Source organism: Quercus lobata, chromosome 1 (genome assembly GCF_001633185.2).
Source record: "Quercus lobata isolate SW786 chromosome 1, ValleyOak3.0 Primary Assembly, whole genome shotgun sequence".
NCBI lineage: Eukaryota > Viridiplantae > Streptophyta > Magnoliopsida > Fagales > Fagaceae > Quercus > Quercus lobata.
Window position 1 is genome coordinate 13,664,470 of NC_044904.1, and position 24,951 is coordinate 13,689,420.

Here is a 24,951-nt window from a genome sequence, read left to right on the forward strand (position 1 = left end):
TGGTATAGATGTATATATATATATATTCTATTTATTATGCTATTTAGCTCATCTCTAACGTTGTCCTTTGTCCTATCTTTTGTCCAAAATTATGGTTCTTGATCATATGATTATTATTTATTTATTTATTTATTTTTAATTCATCAGCCAGTCAAGCCTGTCTCGATTGATGACCGGAAGGCAACTGTCCATCAATGGAAGTAATGGCCTTAATAAATATAGGTGTACTCTCCCAAGTGGGGGCTTATTTTAATAAATACAAAACTCTTTATGTTTCTCTCTTTTTCTTTTTCTTTTGAGAATCAATATAAAAGTCTAACTTGGATGGCAATTAGAGATTAGATTCTCCAATCGTGAAAGATACCCAAATTGTCTGTTATTATAGTATTTAAATCGTTGCTTGTGTTGTGTTCCTTGGTAATCTTGCAACCTGTCTTTAAGTCATAGTTCTTAATTTTTTTTTTTTTTTTACCATTTAATTGAAGTTCTTAATTGACCAAGACTTAGTTACAGTAATTAGGTGCTATTTCTTAAGTTTTTTTTCTTAAGATTTTGTCATGTAAATTTTTTTCTCATAGAATAGAAGTACATCTCTTAGTTAAATAGACACATGATTGAATCTTAAGAGAAGAATCTAAGGAACAGTACATAAGATAATGTATTTAAGTTTTATCCCTCTTAAATAATGCTAATAAAAAATGAGTATCTTAAACAACAAGAAGAATTAAGTATTGTGTCTGATTTTCTACAAGTTGCATTTACTTATTTGATCTTTTGTCCAACTACTTTAACAAAATAAATGAAATCCAAAATTTTGTCCAACTAATTTTGTGCTCTCTTTGGTCATGAAATTTCTATTTCTTCAAGTTCAAGCAACTTTCTATAATAAATAGAGAAAGGACCCATCTCTCTTTGTTAATTGTATATCCAACTTTCTAGGAACTAATGGATTTTTTTTTTTTTAAAATTCATATTCAACATCGATCCAAACTGATATGCCCTACAACATTTAAATGCAACTAATGGCTCCGCTATTTATTACAAGTGATGAAAGACACTATCGATCACAATAAGTTAGTAAAGGTTTCTCATGCATAATATATATTCATAATTTTTCTTATTAGGTGTTTGTATTTCATTTATCAATACAACCATGTTTTTGAAATTAATTGGAGAATCTAATGTATTACACTGAGACGACGTTTGGTTCACCGTGACAACATTACAATGTAATATTACATTATTGTAATATTACATTAATATAATCTCAATATAAGAATACAACATTACATTATTTAGGAAGATGATAAAATTAAGGTAATGTAATATATTTTGTAATTTTAAATTATGGTTGTAGGGTCTCGATTTATAGTCTAAGCCTAAAATGTATAGGATGTTGGCCCAATGTGCCCAGTACAATAAATTTGTAAAGAGTGGGTTGAAGAACTAGGCTCTAATGAATTAAATAACGGATAGATTTAATTTGAATGACTGTCAAACACAAATAAGAGATTTGATCTTCATATATTTTCAATCCGAGGAGGTCCCCCTTGTATAATTTAATCACAAATGAATGCAAAGATAGTTTAGATTGTTACAGTCTTTCTTCTCCCTATTTTTCTCTCTCCTTCTTCATGAAGAGCCTTTCACATTATATATCTTCCTTTGGACCATCTTCATCCTACACTTATTAATTATCCAAGCCCTTACTTGAGTACCTGTCCCATCAAACACCATCTCTGGTTCTCTGTAAGTTGTGGTAGCCACGGTAGCACTATTTAGAGGTCTTCTCCATATAAATGCGGCCAGAAAAGTAGCTGCAGTGCATTTAATACGATGGTGGCAGCTTTTCCTTAGATATTTTTAGGTTTCCTTCTTTTTCGTATATTCATGAGGCATGTTCCTATCGTTGGAGCTTCTTGGAGGATTACTCTAATAGTTGGAGTACGTACTTTGAACTATATTCATCATATTCGAGGAGGAGTTCCTCCTCGGACCATCTTTCATTCGTTCCTTACTAGGGCTGTAAACGAGCCAAGTTTTGCCGAGTAGTGTGTGTTTGAACTTGGCTCGTCAATAAAAAACAAATGCTCAAGATTGGCTTGAACTTGAGACAAGCCTAAAAACAATGTTTGAGATTGAGCTTGTGAGAATGCCAAAAAGTTTGAGCTCAGCTTGGCTTGGCTTGGCTTGATTAATTAGTCAAGCCAAGCTCGAGTTTTATATCAAGCTCAAACTTGAACTCAAGTTAAGTTTTTTAGCTTGGGATCAAAAAAATTGCATCATTAAATGCTTATATCACCAAAAATCAAGTAAACAAATATACATAAATACATACATACATGCATACATATATATATACACTCATTTTATCATGCTTCTAACACTCGTGATTAGAATTTGTCCAAATTACAACTTTACATGATTAAATCCATCCATCATCATTTATTGTCTATAACTTGAGTAACAGTTCAAAATACAATCTTTACATCCACATTTGTCATTCATACAACTATAATCTTCACAAATCAAAATAAATTAAGATTTCAAAACATATATGAATAAACAAGTTATAAATTAACATTTCAAAACATGTGTAATATCATAATAATAAGTTTATTTAGTAAACATATATCAAGCTATAAACAAGGTTAAGCTCGGCATGTTTTGTATCGAGCCCTATTGTTCACGAACAATTTTTTTTGTTTGAACTCGACTTGTTTATCAAACAAGCCTAAAACTAAGGCTCAAGCTTGACTTATTTGTAAACAAACGAACATGAACGAGCTTTTTATCGAGCCGAACCCGAGTTATTCATGAACGGCTTAGTTCATTTACAGCTTTATTCCTTACTTATGAGACTTTAACAGGGAACATGTAACAACTATTTGCTCCTCCTCGGACCTATCAATGTCTTTGGACAAAACCCAAGGCCCAACATATGGTTTTGGGCCCTTTATCCCTACAATGGTAATATTAGAAAAAATCAAATAAACTAAAAACCTTAATACCATATTATTGTAATGTGTATCACATCAAGTGTATATCACAACAAACCAAACACCCCCTTTAGTTATTGTACCTAAGTTTTGTTCTTTAATTTATTTTATATATGAGACAATTTTTAGTGTTTTCAATGAAGACATTCAAGTTTAAATCCCTTATCCTAACTATGGAATTATTATTATTATTATAAACTAGCCTCATCACACGTACTTTGTGCGTGCGAAAAGGCTTTTTTTTTTTTTTTTCTTTTGTTTAGTGTCATAATTTTCCTTTAAAAAAAATGGATAAGTTTGTTTTGAAAACATGGATTAGTAGAAGAATGTTCTACTTTGTAGGAAATTTAAGTGAATTTGAATATATATTTTTACCCAGTTGTCCTCAAGTTTCTCTGTTAAAAATAAAGTTTATGAGTATTTTTGAACTATATAAAAGTCCAATTCAAAGAAGCTAATTTTCTTATAAATAATATAGAATAGTTCAAAGAGGCTAATTTTCTTAAAAATAATATAGAATAGATAGATGAGAAGGAGAAGGCGAAAGAGAAAGAACTGAAGTTCTAAACATACCTCTCAGCTTAGGCATCAAATGGAGTGCTGTTACGGTATTACCCTTCTATCAATATATAGGACTTCTTATGCATAAACGTATCATTTTCTTTTCCATGCAAGACTCATACATTTCCAGTATAAAGTATATATTTCATAAGCAAATGTTGAAAGAAGCTTTTAAGATAGGAGAAAATGGGCAAATGCCTCTTTAAAAAAAAAATTCTAGCATTTTGTCCCCTTTCCCAAACTAATTAGGAAAATGTCCCTCTTTTAAAACTCGATTTTCTCAAAATTAAGTTATAAAAAAAAAAAATCTAGAGCCCTATAATGGCGTTTTAAGGAGCCTATAGTAACGTTTTAAGGACCTATAGTGGCGTTTTGTAATCCGATCTCCATGAAGTCGAGTTACATGCAATTTTTTTTCTTTTTTTTACCTATAACTCAACTTCATGGAAATCGGATTACAAAACGCCACTATCGGTCCTTAAAACGTCACTATAGGATCCTTAAAAACGTTACTATAGGGCTTAACTTAATTTTGAGAAAATTGAGTGTCAAAAGATGAGCACTTCCCTAATTAATTTAGGAAAGAGGGCAAAATGCTGAATTGTTTTTTTGAAATGGGCAAAAACCAATTTTTTCTAGATAGGGATATTTGCATCTTTGTGTGGGAGCCATGTCTTTTTGGCTGAATTTCTATGGTCTTTCGTTTACTTTGGCATATGCCTTTATCAATATTTTATCTATATCCCATTAATATTAGGCCCCACTCTTATTTATGTAAAATCAAATTGTACATCGTTGCCGCTATATTGGCTGCATAATTTTATGCGCAAATATTCTATTGAGGCATATACGACTATATTGGTTGCTCAGTAGTTGACTGAAAGTGACTGTCTATTATTTTCTCACAGATTAAATATTACATCACTCATAATCAATTATATTAAAGTTGCGGTACAAAAGTTATACCCTCAAACTTTCTTTTTGTGTTGTCAAATGCATTATCGAATATTAGATATGGGCACAAAATGTGGTGCATATATCTATATATTATGTGAAAATTAGATGCGATAGTCTTTTTAATTTGTCTAAATGTTTTATTTAGTGTATTAGCTAGGCAATAAAGGAATTAATCCACTAGAATTTTAGTAGGCCTTCCTTTCACATTTGATCAAGCACTTAAAAAATGAAAAAGAAAAATTGATAAGATAATGAAAGTACCTTGAGAAATGCACGTTAAATTGAATGGATTTCCACATTTAGCTTTATTAGGAAGCTTTCCAATCTTTGCTCACCAACCAAGTGAAGCAAATTTTTTAACTTCACGCTTGATTACTATGACAAATAAGTCAAGCTTTATTTATTTGGCCCTGATGAAGGAGAACAAGTCAAGCTTTAAGACCCAAGATTGGCATTATGTATTACTTCCATCTAGATTCTTACTTTTACACAAACCAACCAAGTAAGTTTGAAAACCACGTACGTAGAGAGAATAATAAAAACAAATAATGTTGAAAATGAAGTCATTTTCGGCTCATATATTTAGATGATGATTTTTTTAGATATCTCAAATTTGCTCTTCTATCATTTTCCCCACCAAACTTTTTTCCTTAGTAAAATAAATAGGGTTTTATATTTATCCCATTATTATTGTTAAGATAAACAATTGTTATCCTAATCATTAGCATTGAAAATGAATAAATTATAGTATAAGGTGAACACTAATACTTTCATTAGAATAGTGTTTTAATCAACTAAAAACATATTGAACACAATGAGGAAAAAAAAATAAATGAAAACATAAAGTTAAAGTGAGAAAAAGAGGGTTTGGTAAGGAAAGGAGGAGATGATGAAATGGGTTGTGGTAGGTGAAGATGTGCCTCTTATTATTAGTGGTTGAAAGCTACCACACTTCACTATGACGCCCATTCCACCTATAGCTTACGTACATCGGCATTTCCTGGCCGGTCGTTCATGTCATTCTTCATTTCTTTGTCTATCTTTTCCATTTCAACGTCCACAAAACAATGGGCATTTTGAGTTTTATGGTGTAATTGCTTCAATTATATATAGGATCATAAAAATCTTTTTCCAAATAAGAACATATGGCTAAGAAACTTACTACTAATCAATGAGAAATATGATGTCAAAAGAAATTATGGATAATTTGAAACTTTGACATCAAATACGACTCCACTTATCATCAACAATTTCAAATTCCTCTTTTGTCATTATATCAAGTCACTTCCTGAATTCTATGAACTTGGTAGTTACTAATTAGTAGTGCTAAGTTCTTTAGCGAACATGTCTACAACTTGGCCTGCAATCTTGGCTTGGCACGTCTTAATCTCTTCCTGCAGTGCTTTCTCTCTCACAAAATGATTGTGCACCACCATGTACTCGGTTCAATCCGAACATGAAATAATGATTTTTTAGTCTAGCATATTGCTGATTGATTATCACAATGCAATACTGAATTAACTGGTATATATCTCTCGTAAGCTACATCAATTATTTACTTTCTGGGATTCCTTGTTATTATTCTATACTCTGCTTTAGTGGTTGATAGCAATATTTGACAATGATTATGTTGGTCTAATAGTAATGGCACCTCCCTAGGTACTTAGTGCCGAGGGGTTGTGGGGTCTTAGGTTCAAGACCTAAGGGGGTTAGGGTATGTTTTAGTATTATATATATATTTCTAAACCAAACTTAAAAAAAAAAAACTTATATTTTAAGCAAAATATCGAAAAGGGACAGAATGGTCTTTTTAACACATCCAAGGATAAAATTGTTATTGTGGGGATGATAAACGAGGAAGCCCACCCAAGGACGAACTCCTCCTCGGACAGGCCAGGCCGAGGAGAAAGAGGACGGTCAGCCATCTGAAGGTGATACATCGGACCACTCCATGAAAGAGGATAAGTATTAAGAAAGAAAAGGACAAAGAGAGGCATGGAAATATCTAAGAAAAAGCTGCTGCCAATGCATTAAGTATTCTGCAACTAACTGAACCCTGCTTTCTAGCATTTACAACCACTCCCAACGACTTTGGGGAGGGACTGATGGGACAAGTATCAGCACATTAATCTAAATTTACACGTGGGTAGTGGGGATGGAAGGAGGACAGTATAAAATAGAGGATAAAGCAAAAACAAGGGGGGGACTGGGAACAAAGGAGAAAAAACAACATATTAAGGATCAACTTCCTCCTTGGATGAGATCCGAGGACGACACTCCATAGTAAATGGATGTTATCTTTTCTTTCTTTATGATTGTGACATGTTGGTCGCGCGTCTAACTCGTTAAGGCCCGAGTTTCCAACCCATTTCTCTATAAATTCATTGTATCGGGTCATTGGACCAAGACTCCATACATATTTAGGCTTGGACCCCAAATTGTGACCTTACAGTTATCTTACATGTTCATAAAATTTCGTATTTAATATAGGGGCAAAATTCACAACTTAATGAGTCATTATGTAATTTGAGAGCAAAATGGTCATTTTGTAGGTGAAATATTGAAAATTAAATTAATTCAAATGAAATAAATTAATTGTTGAAGACCATTCATAGGTTAATGGGTTGAGTCACAAATTTTTTTTGAAGCTTGGTTTGAGTGTTGACAAAAATTTTAACCCAAGTAACCTGACCCAACTCATTTTTTTTTTAATTCTTTTTTGCCAAGGACCCAACTCATGCTTTTAATAATTTTATATATATATATATATATTAATTTAAATTTGCTAGTTTAATTTATTTTGAATTTTGAAACTTGGTGTAAATGTACTAGTTTGATTTAATTTAGTATTTCAAAACCTAGTTTTGATGAAATTGAAATATTATGTAAATTATAATAATTGATTAAACAATGTATTTAAATAGTTGGATGGATATATATATATATATATATATTTTTTTTTATACAAGATAGAATTTCTACTCTAGCCTAATCTAAGTGTATATGTGTGTGAAACTCTCTTTTAGAGATTTGAATCCTGGCTTTTGCCCCCCACACCCCATAAGCACTTATATTTATAGAGTGACCATCGTACTAAGGGTATGCGGTAATAGAAATAAATATTTTAATAGACACAACAAAATGACTCTAGTTCGACATTTACTCAACCTAACCCAGGTTGGGTTGCTTTTAGAGTTACAATGAATTGGTTTGAAAAATTCTTAAACTGAGAAAGTCATGTCGAAATGAACACAACCAACCCAAGTTGAGCCATACACACCACTACCTCTACTCATTCTCAACAAACCAATGCTAAATTATAAAATCATAATTATCATTATTTTTTTAACTATTAAAATCATAGTTGATAGAGATTCAATATTGAAGAACGTATGATAAGTTGATAACTAGTTTTCAGGAATAAAGCATAAATATGGTACTAATTATTAGTTAAACTCACACGGGTTAGAATGGTGAATCATGAATAGTCTCTAGATCAATAATTGGAAAGTTGAGTTGAGATTATAATTCACTTCAATCCAGCAACTTCGAATTTCAATTACTTGTTTTCATTTTTCATCTGTTACTTGCATTTCATACAAAAAGTTTTCTTTAATCCAAGAAGTCATATTTTACTTTAGACAACCACTTCAAACCACCTGCAATATAACATTAAAAGAGACTGTATTTAGAAAAATTGGTTTCTGCTCAAACAATACGCATGACAAAATGATTTCAATTAAACAATTTAAAATTTCTCAATCCGAAAAAGTTATGAAAAAGTCAGATTGGATTGAAAAAACCCCAAAACCAACCACCCCCAATGCACGCTTGGACTTCTGCTCATTCCTTCCAAACCAATATGCTAAATTACAAAATCATATAGGTTGGAGATTCAATAAAGAAAAATCTATGATGACTATGGTACTTGTTAAACTCACACTGAGTTTGAATGGTCTCTGGGTCCATACTTGGAAAGAGTCAAACATTGGTGTAAAAGGAAAGCCGTCTTTTATAATTTATAGTTGGCAGTTGGCACACCAGCAGCTAATCTATTCAACATATACGTTCTTTGCTTTGTACGTGCAGAAAATAACTTATATAATTAGCTTCTGTCATTCTCATACATAGAAGTTTGAGTTGAGATTATAAGTATATTTTAGTAGAAAAAAAAAAAAAAGTTTAGACACAAAAAATTTGATACCCGCTAATGTAGTAGATTATTAATAATAGATAAAAAAAATTATGTGAATAATGAGCCAAATAAAAACTTTCTCAACTCAATAAGTGTGAAAAAAATTGTCAAATTGTTTGAATATGTAGTCAGTATAGTGTATCATTGCTCGGAAAGTAAAGAATAAAAGCAGCGTGTGGTCAAATACTCTCTCCCAACCTAAAAAAATAAACGAGGGAAAAGAAAAGAAATGAAAGTCCTTCATGGTGTCTTGACTTCAAGGGTTTCACACCAACTTTTGGAGGATTGCAGTTGAGCTAAGCTTAAGACTCTCAAGATTCCAGGAAAAAACATTGACCCTCCCTTCAGAACCTAGTACTTTCAGGACAAGTTCCCATGTCTAGTTCAAATTGGTTGTTAACTCTCTTTAAGAAGTCACTTTTATCTTTAGTCAACTTGTTACGGTCATTCTCTGGTTCTTTCCAATGATACAGTCACTTTATGTGTGGATTTTCCTTTAACCTATATATATAGCTATTCTTTTCCACATGGTGAATTAAAATTTCTGTAAAGAATTTAGAATTTAAAATATCTTCACAAAGAATATCTGCCATTTAATTGTTTATAGTCGTGGTTGTTGTAGTTGTGCTTTTCTTTCAGCCAAACATGACCTCAACTCATAAGACGTAAGCTTATATATATATATGGCTATTCTTTCCATATGGTGAATTAAAATTTCTGTAAAGAATTTAGAATTTAAAATATCTTCACAAAGAATATCTGCCATTTAATTGTTCATAGTCGTGGTTGTTGTAGTTGTGTTTTTCTTTCAGCCAAACATGACCTCAACTCATACGTAAGCTTATATATACATAGCTATTCTTTCCATATGGTGAATTAAAATTTCTATAAAGAATTTAGAATTTAAAATATCTTCACAAAGAATATCTGCCATTTAATTTTTTATAGTCGTGGTTGTTGTATTTGTGTTTTTCTTTCAGCCAAACATGACCTCAACTCATACGTAAGCTTATATATATATATATATATATATAGAGAGAGAGAGAGAGAGAGAGAGAGAGAGAGAGAGAGAGAGAGATAACGTGGTTCGGTTTGGGCTAACAGCCTATATATGCACAGCGAAAAAATCGAGTCTTTGCTATTAAGAATTGTGTATTGCGAAAAACTCAAAATAGGGTATAAATAGGAGTACATAAGGTTTAGTGCCCCACATGGTATTACAAAACAACAATAACATATGATATTCTTTAAAATGACAATTTACTTATTTATGGAAATATCATATGTATAATTTCCTCAAACTTAGATTATAGTCATAGGGTATAATAATATTATGGACACACCTAATTTACAATTTGCTAAAATAATCAATTGTGAGCAATGAAAAAAAAAAAAAAAAAATTGGTGGGCAAAAAGTGTCCACCACTTTCAATGGATCACTTCAATATGTTGTGAAGTTGGTATGTCCCCAGATTTATTTAATAGAGTAACATGTAATTAAGTTTTAGTTTTAAGAAAACCCCTTTGTTTTAGTGCTAAATTTTGGTGTTTAGGGCACAATCTCAGCCGTTGACCATGGACTCAAGGGTTGGTATAAATCAATCCAAACCAGAAGTTTAGTTTAATAATCTAAAGATCTTTATCTTTAGTAGACTACAGTAAACATTTAACTATTTTACGTAAGAATGCATGCATCTCCAAAATTTAATTGTCTTAAGCCAAAAAAGGGTATGATCAAAGCTAGTTGAAATGCATTAGCCACCACATGTACATGTTCTTGGCCACACGATTTGTATTTTGATTAAAGTACTTAGTGGACAATTCTTTTTCTTTCTTTTTTTTTCTTCTTTGACTGCTTAGGAGGTCATCGAAACTAGTGTAAAGTTATTTTATGAACCATCTCGTTCGAGGGTATTTCAATGGGGGGTTTAGTGTTCATTTGAAAATAATTTATTTAGTTGAAATTAAAAAAAATTTGTTGAAAGTATAAAAAATAGGTTAAAAAAATAAGTTGAATAGTACAGTGAGACCAATAAATAATATCAAAAAGTACAGTGAAACATATGAATAGTAGCAAAAATAAGCTAAAAGTGTAGATAAACTGAATTTTTTAGCTCATCCCAAATGGATGCTTAAAGCGAAAACTTTAAGTGGAGCTTTTTATTTTATTTATAATATTTAAATATTTAGTAAATAATATTTATTTAATTAAAACTATTTTCATTATTCTCTTCTAAATATTTTTAATAGATTTCTTATTTATTTGTTATACATTTACTCAAATTTTTTGTTGTCTTGTTTAATATAAATAACAAATTTATCTATAGATTCCTTTTGAGATTAAATTTGTTTTCTAGTTTTCCCTTCTTCTTTTTTTTTTTTTTTAGTTTTTAATATCTAAATGGATATTTTCTAGTAAACATTTATAATTTAAAAAAATATTTATAAATAAATGAAACATGATTTATAATAGAAAATTATAATGTAACTAAAATAAAAATTTTAGGTATAGAACAATCAAAAGTAAGTTAACTTTACTAAATGATGTGATCACTTTATACTCGAATCTTGCATAATTTAAAATTTATTTATCATATAACTAAATAAATTAGAATTAATACAAAAAAGAGATTATTCTCAAAGGTAACTAATGAAAATATACTTAAACATTACTATAAGGATAAAAGGCCCAGAGATGGATATTGGGCCATGGGCCGTGTTTGAGAACATTAAGTTGTCCGAGGACAAGCAAACACTAACAAGGACATACAAATTGGTGGGCTATGGAAGATGTCTGATCGTAAAGGATTGAGAGTGTAGTTCGAGGAGAAACACGTCCTAGACTAAGCAGAGTAGAGGTCAAAGATTCGACCTTTCATTAAGAACAACACACCAGACAATCATACTATTAAGGATAAGCACTAAAAGGGAATAAAACAAAGGAAAGCTGAGAAATATCTAGGGGAAAACTGTTACCTTCACATTGAATGCTCTACAGCTAACTCTCTGACTACATTAATGTGGAGGTGATACTTGAACAGTAACATTCAGTCTTACAGCTAACCACAAAGATTTCAAGAAAGGGCTGATGGGACAAGGATCAGAACCAACAATTTGATCTACACGTGGAGGGCTGAGATAAAGTAAAGAAGGGAAATATAAAGAAGAAAAACCCCATGGGGGGATTAGAGAATCTGGAGAAGAAAGAAAAAACACTGTACACTCAAGAATTGTAGTCCTTAAGTCTAAGAGAAATATATAAGAACTACTTTTCTTGGACTTTGCCGAGGAGGATTTTCCTTGCCTAAAAAAGTTTATTCTTATTTTCAAGTATCATTTAACCTACTGTGATTGTTGTCCAACTCATTGAAGTCCAGTTTGCAGTCCACTCTCTACAAATTCATTGTATTGAGCTCTTTGGGCCTTTGTCTTTTTCATTTTTGGGCTTGGGAAGCAAAACGTGTCCTTACAATTACAAATCAAATAAATTACCTGAAATATTTTTTTTTTAATGTCCCAATGGAAATGGGAAAAACAAAACTAATTAAAATATTTTTTTTTTAAAAAAAAACTTTAAAAATAAAGTCACAAATTGATGTCACGTGATGATGTTTAGAGTCTATACACTCTTTATCTATTGTTTAAAAATTAAAAAGTTGACTAGACTTCTGTGTTATGAATTACAGGGCCTTTTTAATATTCAATGCATTTTACTACCTAATTTTAATTATTTTTTTAATGTAAGTTAAAGGGTAAATAAGTCTTAATGAAAATATAATATAAGATGAGACCTTTTTTTATTTGGGGGCCTTAGGCGACTGCCTTAGTTGTCTATATGCTAAAGCCGATCCTGTCTCCTTCTTCCTCATTTATTTATTTATTTATTGAGAAAAGCAGGTCGTATTCTCTGAAATGTCCAATCTAGGATTAGAGAAGGTACATAGTTTTCATTGTTTACAAATGATTTAGTTTTTTTTATCAAGGGTCCTCCCAATGGAGAGGAGAAAACTCTTAAAAGAACATGGAGTGAGTTTCTTCAAAAAATAGTTTGAGTGCTCATTCATTGTATGAGTGTGAGAGAGCTATTGAGTATTTGAGTGTATTGAGGCTTTGGGATTGTGAGTTTGTTTGTGTGATGTTTGTGAGATAGTTTGTGTTTGCGAGAGACTTTGTTTATGTGGTTTCTCAAAAAGAGAGACTTTGTTTATATTTGTGAGTGTTGTTGACTTCTTGTGTAATTATTTTGCGTTTGGCAGTTGGGCTTAGACTTCTCCACTTGGAGTAGCAAGCATATTAGGTTTTTCTTTTGGACCTTAGACTTCTTAACTTGCACAATAATTTGAGTGGATTTGGTTGGGCGGGGTCAATGAAGAGATGACAATATAACCAAGTTTAGCAGCCCAAGCAAGTTTAAAGGGTCAGCTTGAGTATAAATATGACTCACCTGACCCAAAGAAGGTGGGCTCCTATCTTCAGACTCAGCCCAAGTCTATTGACCCAGATTACGTAAAATGGGAGCATGTGAAATCTAGCGAAGCTTGGACCCCAAAAAAAAAATTTGAACGAAAGAAAAACATGACTGAGATGCAGTGAAGGTAGTGATCCCCCAATTTTATTATGGCTGAAGATGGGTTTTTCTTGTTAGAGTTCACTTTCTAGTTTAAAATTTTCTGGTTACACAAATGTACTTTTAAGTTGTAAGGACTCAATTATTGATAAGAAGAATACAGGTGGGTAGTGAATGTTGGCTAGTGGCTACCCCTCTCCGAATGTACTTCCAAGGACTCAATTTTTGATCCATTTCAACCTTGCACTACTCCTCTCCAAAAAGAAAACGTTTTTAATTTCAAAATTTTAAACCTTGCACTACTCAATCTCCAAAAAGAAAACGTTTTTAATTTCTGTTTCATACAAAATGGCACTGAGAGTTTGGCAGTTCTAATCTTCATGAAGTAGCTTTAAAAAGGAATGGGAATTTTTGGTTTTCCAATCAAATGGATAAATGAAAATTTTAGAAAAATATAGATGTTGAGAGTGGGATTTGAACCCACGCCCTTTCGGACCAGAACCTTAATCTGGCGCCTTAGACCAACTCGGCCATCTCAACATTTGATGATAGTGCTTGCTGCAAGTTTATTATAAAGTGTAAGCATAAAATCCGACGTTTACCACCACTAACATTACTTACTGCAACAAACAAAGTATAATAATAATAATAATATTACCTATGTGACTGCCCTAAAAGTGAAATCATAACGATGTTAATCTTTTTTTTTTTCCTTTTTTGGTTGCCAATTATCCATAAAATAGATTAGTATAGGAAGATCCAACATCATGCACACTTTTTCTTTATTGGCTCGATTTTTAGTCCATAACATTTAGCTCCAATTATTTCGTATGTTATTTATAATACATCTGCTGCAATTATTCTGTGGGTTGATGATGAAACCATGATAATTACTAATTAGCATACACAAGGCATCTGCTGATAAAGCTCTTTTATTTTTTGGTGGGTGGGAGCAGACAAAAAAAAAAAAAAAATGCATCTTCTGGACTAGGCACGATGAGGACGTGAGGTTGATTTTAGACATGTGACCAAACTGTGTCAAGTCCAACGCATTAAAGCACTAAACTCAAACCTTTTTTTTTTTTTGAGTAATCAACAAAACATATTGAAGCTAAGATATGAATCTATTTGATGGTATCAAATTAGATCTCTTTCTAGTCAGCAGACATGGCCCAATTGGCTTTTAAGACTCCCACAGAAACTATGGTCTTCTTTGGTACTAGCTTTTAAGTATTGTTATTTAAAATGATGTGAAAATTATGATTTAAAAAGTGTTTTGAAAATACATATTTAAAATACTTATAATGCAAAAAAATGTGTTTAATACTGTGTTTCAAACAATATATTTTAAAATGTGATATAATTATGTGTTTGGCATGTGTATTTTTTTTTTTTAAGTGGTGATTTTCTGATAAGTACAATTATTTTATTAATATTTATTAGAGGAGTACACGTGAGAGAGAAGGGAGGAAAGGAGAGAGAATATAAAAGGAAAAAGATGAGGTGTGCATGTGAGAGAGAGAGAGAGAGAGATGTTATGTTAAGTCTTATAAAGTTGGTCCCACATTTTTAAAAGTATTTATAAAAGTGTAAAGAAAAAGATGAGGTGCGCATGTGAGAGAAAGATATTGTTACGATTGGTCTTATGTCTTATATTTTTCTAAATATTTACAAAAGTGTCAGTATTATTATTTGAAATTGAAAACTAGCGGTAGAAGTTTTTTAATTCAGTATTTAAATACCCTAAAATGAGAAATATAATTAAAACGCTCCTAAATGAAATCTTTTACGTCTTTTTTTTTTTTTTTACTCGCAGTTTTCAGTGTTTAAACAATGAAACCTGTTGTTTGAACTAACTTACCAAATTGCCCCTACTTCTCAGCCAAAAAAATAATAAACAAATAACTTGAAAAGGCTAAAGACTAATATTATCATGACAAAACATTTTTTTTTTTTTTTGCTGAGATCGTGACAAAACATTTTCATTGAATGAAAGAACATCGGTCTCACCGAATCCACTACTAAAATGCACCAATTACAACAGCTTTGTAAAGAACATTGTGCAGTAGACTTATTGGCTTCAAAGAAGTGGTTCCGTATCAATGCGACTTTAGGAATTATTTTTAGGGTGGTCACTAAGAAATTTAAATTATACAAAATTTAATAAAAAGAAAATTTAAATATTTTAACATCACAAAAAAAACACGCAAATATATGAAATATTACAATTTTTTGTATTAACAAAGAGAATAAGAAAAAAAAAATGGACTAATAAAAGATAAAGTACAAATTGAAAATACTGATATGAGAATAATAAAGTGACCACAACAATTTTATAACAAATCTTGTGCAACAAGTTGTTAGCCTGTTATCGGGAGATAAAACATGTCAATATTGAACCCAAATTAAAATTAGTAATAACTTACCACATAAAATTTATTGTGAAAATGTTGTGGATGTAGCATTATTCTTATATTTATTGAACTCACATTTTTATGAGTCTCAAGTAAAAGTGTTCAACATTTTTATTAGAGTGATCAAAATAGGTTAATTTAGTAAATAATATATATTTTTGAAGTATATATATACAATATTTTCAAGTCAAGGTAATCCCAGAACATATTAATTTAAAATAAATTTTTATATAATTTTTTTTTTTTGCATATATAAATTTTTTTTTTGACAAGTGAGGGTGGTCGACCACCCTCACATACAAGTAGAGCCGTTGGTGTTCCGGATTGAGATCGGGTGCCATTATAGACCCATCCAATAACATTTTCAATGCTTGACATTGAAAGTTAATTTTTTTAACCTATTAACTTTTTTCCTTTTTAAGTTTTCCCTCTCACGTCAAAATGGATCCTAGTGCACATCCCTACTACTTCACATAGAGAATTCCCTGGTCTAATGGTTGGCCTGATGAATCGATGCCAAAATATGAATTATTCTAAAATCACACAATTTACCATAATTTTTGTCACAATTCACTAAAATAATCAATTTTAAATAGTGAAAAATCACTTTCGCATAATCAACTATTTTTTCTTATCTATTTATGGTCAATCGCATTAGAGTTGTGGCAAGAACAAGGTGTCTGGACTTTCTGGACAATATATACGTACACCACAAAGAATCCCACAGAAACTATACTTCTCAACCTAAAATAATAATAAACAAATTACATGAAAAAGCTAAAGAGTAATATCATCATGGGCCTGGTTAATGTGTGAGGGCACACATTAACCATCCATTTTGATAAAGTTTTTTATGAGAATTTGAAAAAATTGTCAAAACAGCGAATTATTTTTTCATTTTTTTATAAAAAGTTGTCTAAAATAAATTACTAATATATGTCTTAAGAGCACACGTTCATAAATTTCTATTATCATACAATATAACAAAACATTTTCATTGAACGAAACAACATCAGTCAGTTCAGTCTCACCGAATCCACTACTAATGCACCAATTGCAACAACATTGTAAAGAATATTGTGCAGTAGACTTATTGAAACCAAAAAGTGGTGATGAACGAGCAAGATTATAGCATCCACAAAGCAGTAAAATTTTTATATATTACCAAAGCATATATGCTGGGTTTCGTGAGGAATCAGCATCTATTGTCCTTAGACTTGACTACACAAAGTGTCCTTGGATATCTAGCATGGTGACTAAAGAGTAATCATGGTTTGTTTGATTAGAAACCTAGCTAGAGCGGGAAGGGAAGTACAAAACAAAATTCACTTGAAAGCCACTAGGTAGTGCGGTACTTCATAAATCAGGTGTGTTGGGGGTACAATGATGGGCTTCTTGGCTAACTCGAATAGCCCACTTCGATCTACCAAATTAAACGTTTGCCATGTTATTATTGGTTGTTTTAGGAAATATATAGCAATAATGCATTAATTAATGAAATGGTGCGGTTGCCATACATATGAATGGAAGTTTAAAAAGTCTATAACCATTATGTGGGATGGGAGAATTGTACAAACTCGAGAAAATAGTCAAATACTCGAATAAATTTGAACTCGTTTTTCCAAAAAAAAATCTATAACGACTATCTTTTTCACAAATCTTTTCACAATTGTGGAGGTGAAATATTGTAAATGGTCAACAATAAAATAGAGTTAGTGATGGGTTCAGATGAAAAACCATAATAATTTGGCAACACAAAAGACGTGTTAGGTTCTAAAAATTTAGAACAATTAGTAAACCGTGAGTATAAACTTGTTTAGATATAGATTACTAAGTCTATAGGTATGATAAGATAATACTCAAGGTGTTGTAAGTCAAAATACAAGAACAAGAAAGTTGCAGGTTCAGGATTTTGAAATATGTCAAGCTCGACCAATCAAGAAAATGGTTCGATCGATCGAACTGCGTTTCTGCATAATTTTAATTTCAGCCCAACAGCCCATTGACCTATCAAATGATTAGGGTTTCAAATCTACTTCACTAAGTATATAAAGAAAACCCTAAGACACATTTTGAAGGGATTTTGGAGCTTCTCTTTTGAGATCTAAAAGATTTTGTGTCTTCTCCTTTCAAAATCACTACTGAAAAACCAATCTAAATACTATTAAAACCAGTAAATTTGAAGTTGCTGCATATCAATCATCAAAGATATTGGATCTAAACTTTCAAGGGTAGTCTTAGAGTCGTAGACTAGAGGTCTATATTAAAGATCTAAAGCGTGAACTGGAGGTCCATGTTGGAGTAGATCCACATCAAAGAAGTCTGAGGGTTTCAGAGCTAGGTTTGATAATCATAGTTAAATTTACTACAAATTCATAGTCTTGATTGTAAACTTCTATTTCATATAGTGGATTGTTCTTCTTGGGATTATTCCCCTCAGATTTTTTTTACCTTGAAACTGAATTGTTTCATTAGTTTTCCTAGATCATTATATCTTATGTTATTTAGATTTGCTACTACATGATATGATTGATATACTGTTAAACCTAAGGCTTGCATATATAATTGACCTAATTAAGAACTTGGCCATAAAATATGGTTTAATATTGTGTGTTCAGGGCTCTAAAAACTAACAAGGTGTAAAGTTTATTATGAAAAATATTGTGTGTAGGATTGTTCTTTAAAGTTATAATTATATCTATTTTGTTTCCATTTAGAACTTACAGTCTAGGTTTATCAGAGTGTGAATGACATTTTGTTCCTGTTACTGAAGCATCTCACCCCAAAAAACAAAACCAACTAACTAATTAATTCAAAAAAAAAAAGAAAAGATGAGTAGCAATCACTTTATGTCTTAATATGGTCATGAGAGAGTAGAGGGCTTAATATGGTCAAGGTTGTAAGTGCTAAGTGGGAGGTTAATGGGCAACCCACCTGCATATATAATTTATCTACCATATGTCTTTATAACTGAAAGTTTCTACCTTTTTCTCTTCTAGTAAAGTTAGGCTCATATCCGCAAGTTAGCACCAAATGCAAATGCATTAGTTTATTTACATGTCAAAATTAAAGCAAATGAATCTGTGGGGTGCAATTTGACACGTAGAAACTGAACCATGGGTGAAGAATGCATGGTCATAAGTCATAACCTCAGACAGTCGTGATGTTTATCATATTAAACCATGAACAACTACGCAGAAATTTCCTGGTTGATGTACATTTCCAAGCCATCCAATAAACATGTCATGATCCGCATGCATGTCCATGAAATGAAGAAAGAAAAAAAAAGGGTGTCACTTTACTTGGACAGTGCACACAAAGTGGAACACAAAAGAAAGGCCATTATATATTTGGAGAGAGAGAGAGGGAATGAAAGAGGCCAGGAAAAGCACCAAGATTCATGGGAAAGTGGGCACTTATATTTGTTTTTCATGCAAAATCTTTGGTGGTGGAGAAGTCATTTGCATTGGACTTTGGGGCATATTCCCTCTAGTATTTTGGTGATTCTGACAAAGGTTTAAAGCAAGTCTCTGTAGGAGAAGTAGGAGAGCTTTTGCAATTTTCTCTTCAATCAAAGAAAAGAAGAGCTCCACTCAGCTGCCATGGCTTTGTTTTTCTTTCTCCTTTTTGGCGAGTATTCAGCTGCGCCTTGTCATATAACACTTTTCCTTGTTTCCTATGTTCGCATTGTGAATTTGTTATCTTTGCATGCTATAGGTTCCCGTCCATATCAATTCATGTCAAAACAAAAACACTATCGCTAAATAAACACAATATATTTTTTTTTTTTTTATAATTGTTGATATAATTTATTAGGATTAAAACATCATTTTTATCTCAGTCCAACATAAATAGTGAACACCATTGAACTAAGACAGATTCTACCTATATGTTCAAAGAAGTTAAAGTTGGTCTAGTAACAATATATCGGATGAATGTGAGGATACATGTATCGGATGCATGTGGTTCTTTCCCTAAAATGTGAGTCTCACATTCAATTATTGCAAATCACCATGCTAGCTAGGCATGCAAATCCTATATGATAACACTGGTGAAAGCTACTCCTATATGTATATGATGTTCGTATTAGATTCAAGGAATTATTGCAATGCATCCTACTATTTCGAATGGAAAACGGTCAGCTCTCTCCAACTAATCGTTCTCCTCATTGGCTCCTGATTTGGGTGGTAATTTAGCAGTAGCAGATAGTGTTGAAAGTTACACTGGGGTGTCCCTTCAGGAAATTTTAATCAAATTGAAATATGATATATATGCATAGGAGATAAGGTTAGGGTTGTCTAGACAAAAGAAAAAAATCATGGCAACACCAAAAATGATGACAACACCAACAACAAGAGTAATAGTAGTAGTAGTAGTTGAAGTAGTAAAAGCAAGGATCATGGGATAAACTTCTTCTGTATATGCGCAAATAGACAAATATATAGACTGTTCCCATGTACGCATGCTCGACCAAGGAATCTAGAAAAATTTAAAAACTGCAGACTGAAAAGTTAACAGTACTTATCTTTTTATTCTGTGGTGCCAACAACAGGGATTCGTGCAAGAACACCAATTCACATTAATTACTCTATTCCCAAGGGGTTTGTTCCATCAAAATTCCACTAATTTAGCCATTACATAACTGACTGCGTTTTATTACCATATAAAATTTGAAAGTCACTGTTGCTGATATACTTTTTGACAAAACAAACAGTACACATTCTTGGAGTCATTATCGTTGGATCAAATGAAATTATTATACTCATTGAGAAGCAAAGTAATATAATATGTAAAATTAGTACAAATATGAAATTAATGAAAACTGAAAAAAGAAAGGAAAATTGATTGCCAATAAATTATGTAGGGGTATTGGCCCAGGAGCTCATTATTTATGAATATATTGGGCCTTCAGGCCTAAGTCGAGGATAAGGAGTCGTCTGAAGAAGGGTAAACATTGTTCAGGGAGCCCGTATTAGTGAATAAAGAAGTTAGTTTTGATCACAATGGCCCTAGAGAGGATAGGCCAAGGATGAGTGCCTCCTCGACCAACCCAAACCGAGGTCCATAGAGGTGGTCTGCCGTCCAATGAGACATTCCAAGAAGTTCTACTAGCACGAATAAGCATTGTAAAAACAAAGGACAGAGGGGGGTCTCAAAATATCTAAGGAGAAAGTTTCTACCACTACATTAATTGCTCTACAGCTACCTCTCTAGTCGCATTAATGTGGAGGTAATACCTGAATAGTGGCTTTCAGCTTTACAGCTACTACCTAAAGACTTTAGGAATGTGCTAATGAGACAAGTCTCAAGACTAACCATCTGGCCTGCACGTGGAAGGTGGAGATGAAAATAGAAAAAGAGTATAAAAGAAGAAAGAAACAATAAGAAAAAGGGATCGGAAATTTGTAAGAGAAAGCACTATAGCAACTTGGACCATATTTGTAACCATTTTCAATCAATATATACTAGAACATACCTCCTCGAATTGTGCCGAGGACAAATTTACTTAGATAACTCCAATCCATTCCTGTTTGATTATCTTTTAAAACTCATTCTAACTGTTATCTCATTCATTAGAATTTAGTTTTCTAACCCACTCTCTACAACTTCATTGTATTGAGCTTATTGGGCTTGGATCCAATCATACCTTGGGTCAAGAATCCAAAACGCGTCTTTACAAATTAATTCTAATAAAAAATTCTTCTATTGCTCCAATTAATAAGAATAATATATAGTCACAAACTATTTTACAACATTTTTACAAACTATTATTGTGACCAATTTCTTACTAGTTTTTATCTGAGTCCACCACTAATATTATTTTTTTATTTACTAATAACCACTCACCATATCAGTCGTTTGTAAATTTTTATGCAATAGAGTTTGAATCTCTAACATTTTCTGTCCAATAATTGTTCAGCTTGTAAAAAATATTTCTTTAAAAAAAATGGCAAAAGATTTGAATCTTGTTAATGGAGTATCCAATCCCAATCCATCCCACCCATTTTATCACTAGAGCCAGTTATATTTAAAAAATAAAGTTAACAATGGATCAAGAATTCTTGTCATCCATTCTACATTATAAAAATTTGTGAAAAATAGAAATCTTGACTATAAAATTAGCAAGAATAAAGAAGAAATAGTTAGATTAAACAACAAGAAAGCACATAAGAGCAACCCCTACTTTTTCTATTTTACACTACCACATTTCCAAAACACCCATATCAGTTTATCTATTTTACAAATCTATTCTAATTAAATAATATATTTTTTAAATATTATTATTTATTAATACCCATTCTCTCTTTCCCTCAGAATCTATTTTACTTTTTCAGCTCTCTCACCTGTTCCTCTCTTTCCCTCACTCTCTCCCTCACAACCGCCTCACCCAGCCCACTGCCGCCGCCGATCCAACTTGCTGCTCCTGCCGCCTCAACCCTCCGCCGATTTGGCCTCCCTCTCGCTTTCGCCCTCCCTCTTTCCTTCGCCCCTCCCTCTCTTCTCCACCACCAACCCTTCACCTCCCACCCCCAACTAACGACCCTCCGCCTCCCACTCCCAACCGACGACAGCAATGGAAGATTCGGCAGCAGTAATGGAAGACCCGACGACAGCAGATTAGGCGGCAACAGTGGCAGCAGATTGGGCATTTTGGGTTGGGTTTTCCAGTGGATTTATCTTGATTTTGAGTTGGATTTTCTAATTGCTTTTCCGTTGATTTTGGGTTAATTTTCTATGCTAGGTTGTGGTGTTTGGTGGTGGCGTTGGGTCTAGTGATTGGGTGGTTATTTTCTTCTTCCTTCTTCTTATTTTGCCGTGCTGGTTGTTGTAAATGTTGGGGAAGAGAAGTAGTTTGATAAAGGAGAAAGAAAAAAAGAATAAAAAAATCATTTACACATGAACAGTAACCGTGCAAAGTCATGGTGTATATTTGCACATTTTTACAAACATTGATGTGTGCGTTTTTTGGGTTAAAATGTGCAAAATTGAGCACTTTTTTGCATTTTACACATTTTTGCAACCATTGATGTGGTTGCTCTAAGAATAGGATAAAATTTTCCTACGAAAGTGTCATCGATTAAAAACACAATGCAAGAACCAAATAAGATAGTGGTTGCTCTAAGAATAGGATAAAATTTTCCTGCGAAAGTGCCATCGATTAAAAACACAATGCGAGAACCAAATAAGATAGTGTGCTCATCATGTAGTGCATATGCAACACGACAAAAACATGGTTTTCTAAGAAATTGTAGGGCAAGGATGATAGGGAAAAAGATAAACAAGAAAGATAACATAAACAAACATGGCCCTGGATCTCAAATCTCAATGGTGTTAAATGCATTTGCAAATCTTAATCTAATTATTTGGAAAACGACTTTATTTTGTTGAAATGGTGCCCACATTTTTCTTGGTGACACATGGCTTGTTTCTCCAACCCCCAAAAAGTTCATGCCTGAAAAGGAAAATTCCTGATATATGTAAAAGCAATTAATATTGCAGGTATGCTCAAGCATAAAAAAATAAAAAATCACCGCACACCCTTAGTGCGATGATCACTCCACAAATATAAGTGCTTGTGGAGTGTAAAAGGTAAGGATCGGGGGTTCAAGTTTTCAAAAATGAGCATTCACACACAAATATATTTAAATTAGGTTAGAATATAATTTCTATCTTGTAAAAAAAAAAAAAGATGGATATAATGTTGTAGGCTGTGAATAGCAATGAGAAGAAATTGAGGTCCATTTGATTTGACCACTTGAATATGTGGAATTCAAGAACTTTGTTGTAGGAGTAGACTCTTTATATAGAAGTAGTAAACACAACAAAACATACGAACAGTATGATACACGCAAAATCAACACTGTCTTGACTCTTGTGTCGCTTGGAAAATTGATTACAAAGTATAATTCGGAATACAAACAAGGTAAAACTTAGTTACAAATTTTTAGAAGCTGTATCTTATAAGTTCTCCCATTAAATTCAAGTTGCATTAATTGATGAATCAAAGTTGAAATTTATTGTCTTTGAAAATAACACCACCATTTTAGTTTTGTATTGATTAGTACAATTTTATGGTTGAATTCAATAAGAATACTCAAAATATAATATCTAAAACAATGTACCTAAATTTTTGGCCTATGACCACTTCTTGGTGGTGTAATTATTATTTTTAAACTCAAATACCAAAGAGAGCAAAGGGGAATTTATAGTACAAACATAAATCCAAAACAATGACAGAGTATAATGATAAATGAAGGGTGAAATCGTGAGTTTAAAATCCACCAAATGCATGCTGTGTAAATACCGATTGTGAAAGAAAAAAAAAAAATCGCAAACTCACTACAGTGTTTTTTTTTTTTTTTTTTTTTTCCGGATACCATAGTAGGAAAAAGGTGCAACATTCACTTTTAAATTTTTATTTATTTTAATTCTAATCACGAAAGAGCAAAAGATGGTTGTTTATATATGTATATGTAGGGCCACAAGCTGACCCATGGCCTAAGAACGACCCAGACAGTAGCCCAATGAGCCCACTACAATAGATTTGTTAGAGAATATGTTGGATATTGACTACTTAATGAGCTAAAGTTAATCACAATGAGTAAAGATGCCAATGAAATGACTAGGATCACAAAATTATGAAGAAAAAAGGATCCTCGGTCAGGTCCGAGGAGTGTTTGTTTTATATATGTGTATTACGTTCTCTTTTTAATAAGTATTTCTATTCTTGGTTACCAAGCTTTCCTCTCTCTTTTTTTCTCGATCCCCTACATAAGGATCTTCATTTTCCTTTTATATTTACACATAGATTATCCTAGTCCTACACCTGGAGGGCTGAGATTGTATTCCCAAGTCTTCTATCTCATTCAGAACATACTAGTAAGTTTCTGCCTTGCAATTTGAACTATGTCACCATTGTTCATGGTCATTTCCTCATTATTGTGGCCAGAGGAGTAGTTATCTTGCATTTAATGCGGAGGGGATAGCTTCTATACCCTTCTCCTTTCATCCTCCTCGTAATTTATGTCAAGTCTACTTTCTTCCTTCTGTGATATTCTAACTTTATTCGCTTATCATGGTTATTGCTCGTCCCCAAGGTCAGTTGGTGCTCTTCCCCAAGGTTCGAGGTGCATCCTCGAAAATCATCTTGGCTGTTCATTTAAATGGGATTAAGGATCCTCGCAGACACAGTATATATATGTTATCATCCTGTCAAAAAGAATAAGATATTATAAAATAATATTGAGTTCCAATTGC

At 32.3% G+C, this 24,951-nt stretch overlaps 1 non-coding gene across 1 annotated transcript; it reads right to left on the reverse strand.

Moving 5' to 3' along the window:
- Positions 1-13,738: 13,738 nt before the first annotated feature.
- TRNAL-AAG lies at positions 13,739-13,819 on the reverse strand. Its single transcript has one exon. It is a non-coding gene; the product is annotated as a tRNA-Leu (tRNA).
- Positions 13,820-24,951: the final 11,132 nt, after the last annotated feature.